General features: G+C 36.2%; 1 pseudogene; it reads left to right on the top strand.

The window, feature by feature from the left end:
• Positions 1–33: 33 nt before the first annotated feature.
• LOC143901905 (uncharacterized) lies at positions 34–914 on the top strand (annotated as a pseudogene).
• Positions 915–7,962: the final 7,048 nt, after the last annotated feature.

Raw genomic sequence — 7,962 nt, 5'->3', positions numbered from 1 at the left:
GAAACCGCATGCCGACTGACAGCATACTTTATAATGTTACGACCTCCGCGACATCGATTTTTGTGCACGTACGGAGTTACAACTTTCCTATCATTCGGTTGTTGATTGGATTTCCTTTTGCCGAGAAGTAAGTATAATTTGTTACATTTAATACACATGAAATCTAAATATTTTAAATATATATTTAGCAAATTCATTTTAAAATAATATAGGTTTGCATATACTGGGTCAAAAAAAATTCGACCAAACTTAGAGGCCCCAACAAAATTGTTGAAATAGACGAGGCTAAAATCGGCAAAAGGAAATACAACCGTGGCCGAATTATCGAAGGAAAATGGATCTTCGGTGGATACAAACGCGACTCAAGAAAAATATTTCTTGTTGCGGTTCCGGATCGCACAGAGAAAACTTTGCTGGAAATTATAAAAGAGTGGATTCTACCTGGGACGATGATAATGTCAGATTGTTGGAGGTCTTACAATTGTTTAAACAATGAAGGCTTCCAACATCTGACGCGTTAATCATTCCATGAATTTTGTCGACCCAGATACTGGTAAGTATAAACATTTTAAATAGTTTACAAATTTTTTACTTTAACTATGATATATTAAAGAAAAATTAAGAAATGTATAAATGCATTGACAGTTTTTTAAATTTTAGGAGCCCACACCCAGCACATAGAACGCGTTTGGAGAGAGGTAAGAGCTAATATCCCACGGTACGGAACACGTACTTCACACTTGGTGGGATATTTAGCTGAATATCTCTTTAAACGCGTTCATGATTACGAAGATCGGTTGAGCGGTTTTTTCTGTATGATTGCGGAAATGTATCCACCGAAGATCCCTGGTGAAGCTAAAGCAGATGTCTCTCGGAGGCTTCTACAAGTGCAACTTAAAAGGAATATTTGCTAAACCACGTATCACATTTTGCACTTGTTTGGGACTGACATTGTTTTTTTACATATTTTTTGCTGGAATTTTTTTCATAATATGTTTTTCGGCATTGAAATCTGACATTACTTGTATCAATTATTAATTTATTACCACATTTTGGACACTGTATTTCTTTAACAATTAAATGATGCTCGATTAAATAACTAAATGAATTTTTCTTTATTATGGGTTACAGCGAGAAACTTGTGTAAAATAATATAAATATGTACTTTTCATATACCAACTATTCTCTGCTTTAAAATTTTTATTTCTGTTTTGTTAACTTCAACACGCTTAATATCTGTAACAGAAATAATTTGTGTTCAAAAATATTTTCTGTTGTAATCAAAACTACAAACTTGAAAACAATATATTAAATTTTATTATTTATTAATTGGATTAAAGTTTAGATCTAACATTTCTTTAAAATAAACGTGATAACTGTATGCACGCGGCTGCGTCGAATATGTCCTAATTCCTAAAAAGTATAAAAAACATAATAATTAATACTTATTTGATATATACTTATCAATTGAAATTAAAACAATTACCTCGTGATTTAAATAGCTAAATATATCTTTAAATTGCGCTTCCTTTCCGCTGTATACGCATTTTTCAACGTAAAAGCTAATATATCGTGCAAAAAATCTTCGGATACTGCATTCAACCCCGATAGCACCTAGAGTCCTTTTATAAGAGTCTGAACAGACTGGTCCTTATTTTCATTGGACGTGCAACATCATGGCGGAACCAATCACGAGCGGTAAAATAACGAGCCTTAGGAGCCTCTCTCAGGGTGCGTATTATGGAACTTTTCGAAATGGATTCCGATCGGAATTGTTATTTCATACATTTCTATTATATTTTTAGGGAAAACAGTATAATTTCGACAGGAATCCATTCCGCAAAGTTACGTGCATAATACGTGCCAGTACACATTAACGATATTGTTACGTGCTTTGCTGTAGCACTGTAGTGTTACATACCTGCGCAAAGCACGAAATGATGTCGTTAACATTTACAGAATAGGTGTCTTAGAATTTAAAATAAAGAATTACAAAATTAATAAAAAATGAAAATGACAATGTCATGCATTTATCTATATATACATCTCGTAATTTTCTCTATCAATAAATTGTTGTATACTATTAGAATTTATTTTATTGAAATATTCTTTTCAGGTATTTTAAAGTTTTGGTTATCTTATCTCTATCAAGTCAAAATAAAAATATAGACAAACTCACACTTTCTTACAGCCTCTGTAGAATTCTCTCACGATATCACAACAATACAACGATTACGTGTAGTCATCGACGCCATAGTGTTTTTCTTCCATCTAGGGCGTCTAGAATAGAGTCCCTATATACGTGACATTCACGCCATGTTGTTGCACTCCCAAAGCACAAGTTGTGCCCAAAGTCTGTCCAGACTCTTATAAAGGGACTCTAGATAGCACCAATATCCTATAAATATTCATATAACGTCCATAGGCATTCTGGACATAATATGAACATCCATAGGATATTGTGTGCTGTCTGGGAAGTAGAAAAAATTGACAAGGATCATTCGATTGTGATCTTTGAGATTTTTATCCCAAAACATTTTTTGGATGAATTTGGGCCATGTTTTTGCATCGCCAACAACATCTTGAACCGCTAGCCACGGATTGCTATTTAATTGCTCTACTGAATAGGACATTGTAAATATTTTTGAATTGCACACAACAATATATGTGATGTAATTGAGGTTGGGCGCTCAAGTATGTACTGTATGTACATCGACTACACATGTGACCAGCACGGAGCATGCGCATGTGGTCGCGGAGCATGTCCGCAGTTGCTGCATCGCGTCGGTATGACAGGTCTCATAACCTGATAGTCGTCAACTTTAACAGTTAATATCTCGCGTCGCGGGGCCGAGCGGGACTTTTTTCTGCCAGATTCATTCGTTTAGTGCAAAAACGAATCGATTAAGCCTAATTTCATCAAAATCGGTGAGGAGGGAGCTCTCCTTCAGTTTTACCTTCGGTAATTTTTACCTACGGACCACTCTCCGATGACCTTTACCTTGATATATGTTGTCAAGGTCACCCTCCTGAGTGACCTTCGGAAGGTTTTAGGGTATTTATTTAGAATAGTTACTGCACCTCAAATATCGATGAAATTAGGCTTAATCGATTCGTTTTTGCATAAAACGAAAGAATCTGGCAGAAAAATACGGCGGTCTGTCCAACGAAGCGAGATATTTAACGTTAAAGTTGACGACTCTCAGGTTATGAAACCTGTCATACCGACGAAATGTAGCGACTGTGGTAGCGACATGAACATGCCCCGCGGCCACATGCGCATGCTCTGTCAGCTCTGTGGCCACATGCGCATGCTCCGTGTCCGCACGCGCATGCAAAAGTGCGCGAATTTGAAACGTATGCATACTTATAATGCATAAATATAAATAAGTACTTTTTATATACGAACTATTCTTTGCTTTAACAAATTATTTGTTAAATAATTGGTTAAAGCAGAGAATAGTTGGTATATGGAAAGTACATATTTATATGTACAATGAATAGTTGGTATATAAATATGTACTTTTCATATACCAACTATTCTCTGCTTTAACAAATTATTTCTGTTTCGTTAACTTCGACGCATAATATCTGTAGCAGAAATAATTTGTAAAGCAGAGAATAGTTGGTATACGAAAAGTACATATTTATATACCAACTATTCATTGTAAATATAAATATGTACTTTCCATATACCAACTATTTTCTGCTTTAACAAATTATTTAACAAATAATTTGTTAAAGCAGAGAATAGTTCGTATATAAAAAGTACATATTTATATTTATGCATTATAAGTATGCATACGGTACGTTTCAAATTCGCGCACTTTTGCATGCGCGTGCGGACACGGAGCATGCGCATGTGGCCGCGGGGCATGTTTCTGTCGCTACCACAGTCGCTACATCGCGTCGGTATGACAGGTTTCATAACCTGAGAGTCGTCAACTTTAACGCTAAATATCTCGCTTCGCAGGGCAGACCGCCGCATTTTTCTGCCAGATTCTTTCGTTTTATGCAAAAACGAATCGATTAAGCCTAATTTCATCGATATTTGAGGTGCAGTATAGCTATTCTAAATAAATACCGGTTTTAGCCGTTGCTCGTTATTCGTTAAAAAGTTATTAACAAAAAAAGTTTCAAAATTATAGCAGTTATTTTAAGTATTGAGAGGCATAAATGACTAATATTACGTCTTTTTTTTGTAAGTAGAGAATATCTCGTTTCGCGTGAAAGTTGCTGCTTTACCAAAACACAAAATTTAATCCAGCTATCCTGCAAAGTTTTGAGAAAATCGATACAAACTCTCTAGCACAGCTCTTGGATTTTATCTATAGTACTTACGACCAGTTACTTTGTACGTTGATGCAATTCGGGCTTCAAACCTCAAATTACTTAAGAGTTTCCCTTAAATGCATGTACCTCAATCAACGTAAGCGCATCTTAAAATAAACGTCTTATTGAGAGCTTTAATCTGCATGTCTCGCGACAGCACGAAAGGGATTGCGAAGCTAATATGCACATCTAAAGAAGGATTGCGGCCGGGCAAGTTGCGAGTCATCCGAAAATCTACGACGTCTCTTCTATTACGTTCTGAATCAAGTTTACAACACACTTGAATTGAGATTGATATTCTTACCGATAGACAGTCACTGCTATTATGTTAATTTCGCGAAGTTTAATTTGTAGCAAACATCACTTCGTCTGGCCATATAGAATAATATTTTTTCGTGTGCAGCCTTGTAAAAACTCTGTCAATATGGATGATACAGATAGAGTTAATTTAACGTATGTTTGCGACAGACCCTCTCACCAAGGAAACTTATTCCTGTTGCATTAAATTAAAATCTTTTCGCCGGCGGCGAGAATTTACAAACACGCAGTTCTGATCCTCTTTTGAATTGCAGGCCTTCCTGAGTCTGCAACTCTTAACAATCAGTTTCGTTTCGTTATCGTTCCTACATTGAACAGGTTTTTTTAACCATATAATATCTGCACAACACATACACACACACACACACACGACAATATAACAAAAAATGTCATTAAAAGTTACAGCCTGCAGGACTTAAAACGCGTCTGGCGCTCTCCTATATATAATAAAAACACACACTTCGAATAAAAAATTTAAATATATAACATTTTTTGCAGCGAGAATCTAATCCAATTGCAAGTAAACTTCATCCTTGTTTGTTTATGTTACCATGCACAATAAAGAGATACGTATTTTTTTATACGTGCCTAATTGTATGTTTAAAGGATATAAAACATCCCTTAGAAAAAAAATCGGTTTTTGTACCCGGAGAAACTTTATTTTAACGTGTAAGGGGAGGAAGCCACTCGTTAAAATGTATTATATTAGTCAGGATTTATTACTGAATACAGAATCGTGAAAACGAGAGAGACTGGCTCTTTCGGCGGTCGTTGCAGGACTGAGCCTGTTTTCCCGTTGTCGGGACGCGCTGCTTTTTAACAAAATAACGTCGAACATAAAACTAACGCTCTTGTCGCGAAGCGGGCACGAAAATATTTACGCGACCGAAGGACGATCGAGTTGCTATGCCGCATTATACTATAGTTCCTACAGTTTCGGCAATCCTGACTCAGAATCGTCCTCGATTTATTCATTGAAAGGATAACGCATACAACAATAATTATTAAACATAGTGTGACGTCTTACAAGCTATTTATCCCTAATGGTCTACTTAACATAGGGTCGCATGTTTTTGGCTTCCCAAACGCCTTGATACTTTTTTTGGGTGTTTTGAAATCCTGAGATATCGGAAACTAAGTATCGGTCATTTCGCAATTCTTTCGCAACAACATATGGCCCTTTGTATTGAGGAACGAGCTTCTTAGAAGTACCGGCAGTACTATCAAAATTACGCAGTAATACATATTCGCCCTCTTTATATACAGTCGGTTTCTTGTGTTTTTTATCAAAGTATTTTTTATTATATTCCTGAGAAGACGCTATCTTTTCGGAAGACCTTGCTCTAATATCTATTAAATCTCTATCTTTAATTTTTACGCTCGAATTCAAGTATTCTTTGATCAGGTCATCTACTGTGCCACGTTGGTCGATTCCAAAAAGCAATTGGCTGGGTGTTTTATTTGTACTTTTGCTTATCGTGTTGTTTAAAGCGTGTTCGATCTGCGGTAACACGTTATACCAAAGTTGATCTTCCTCTTTATTTACAAGCTTGCCCAACATAGGAATCACTACGCGATTAATTCGTTCCACCTGACCATTGCTTTGAGGGGAACCAGTGGCTATCAATATATGCTTAATAACGTGCTTATCAACAAAACTCTTAAACTCTTGCGAAGTGAAACAAGAGCCCCTATCGGAGACAATAACTCGAGGCTTACTATAGTTGCTAAAATAATCGGATAGTGCTTTAATAGCTTCTTTACTTGCGGTGGTCTTTGTGGCGTACAACTTGACGTATTTTGTGAACGCATCTACAACTAGGAAAATATACTTTTTTGTCGCACACCGTTTATCGATGGGTCCCAAGTGGTCAATGTGCAAACGGTACTACAACGAACTCAAATTGGCCGAATGGTGTAACAAATGCAGTATATTTAATGGACTCTTCAGACATGCAAATGTGGAAAAATCCATCTTTTAAGTCTAATACACTAAAATATTCTTTATCTCTAAGAACATTTAATTGATCTTCTATCACTGGAATTGGAGAATTATCTCGTAATATATATTTATTTAAAGTTCGATAATCGATACACATTCGGTACTCTCCGTTTTTTTTACGTACAAATACAACCGGCGATGCATATTCGGAGTTACTAGGCCTAATGACTCCTTTCGCTAATAATTCGTCCAAAATTTTCCTCAACTGTTCCTTTTCACTATACGATAATCTCCTCGGTGAGAAATGAAAGCTTTTTACATTATCAAACTTTAATGTCAGTTCCGCATTAACCTTGGGCTTTAAAGGACGTTTTGGCAATACATATTCTTTTTCGAACAATTTTTTAAACTTTAACTGTTTAGCAGGACAAATATCCGGATTAATTACTAACGTTTCACTTACTTTATCTGGCATATCGCTTATATTAATATTAAGAATCTCGTTATCTACATTCAGAATCTCGTCGTTATCTAAATTTTCCGCAACGTTTACAGGAATAGCAATTAAATTAACTTTAGCTCTTTTTAGAATGTCCCGACCGATTATCATAGAGAATGACGTAGTATTATCAGCAACCACGTATATTGACACGTTAGCTTCACTAATTTGATCGTAATGAATATCAATTGTAGTAGTTCCAACTACGTTTAGCTGACTGCCATTAATTCCACAAAATTTATTTCCAACATCAGTCGGCTTAATAAAACAATTGGGAATAATCTTTTCTTTCACAAAACTTATTGGACTCCCAGTATCGATCAACGCATCTACTTTAGTTTCATACTTTGCAATAGAATCACTCAATTTTATCGTAACTACTTTTTGAAATTCATTACTAATCAACGAGGCATCTACGTAATTAACTTGTTCTGATTCACTCTTACCGTTACATTCGCTCATTACATGCCCTTTTTCTCCGCATTTGAAACAGGTACCTTTCTCTCTCTTAGGCGACTTACAGTCCTTAGACATATGTCCAAATTTGCTGCAATTGTAGCACCGTATTTTGACCTGTGACGCACTTGACTCCGTCGACGCATCCTTTCTCTCCGACACCTTCGTATGAGACTGCACGTCCTTCTGCTCCTTGTTCTTCCACTTCAGCTCTCGTTCCGGACGACTTTTCTCCTCCATCAGATTGACACTTTCAAACGCCGTTAGCAGCTCGTCTTTCGAGGCGAACTGTTGAAGCTTTGCTTGATTACGTAACTGCAAACTCGATATACCCTCGATAACGTACTCCAAAATTTCTTCTTCATCCACTGGAACGCGATTAGCAAGTATAATCTTCTCGTGGTAATATGCACTA

The sequence above is a fragment of the Temnothorax americanus genome, unplaced genomic scaffold, assembly GCF_048541705.1.
Source record: "Temnothorax americanus isolate GAGA-0224 unplaced genomic scaffold, ASM4854170v1 Scaffold37, whole genome shotgun sequence".
Taxonomy (NCBI): Eukaryota; Metazoa; Arthropoda; class Insecta; order Hymenoptera; family Formicidae; genus Temnothorax; species Temnothorax americanus.
This window is presented reverse-complemented; position numbering and strand designations above follow the sequence as displayed.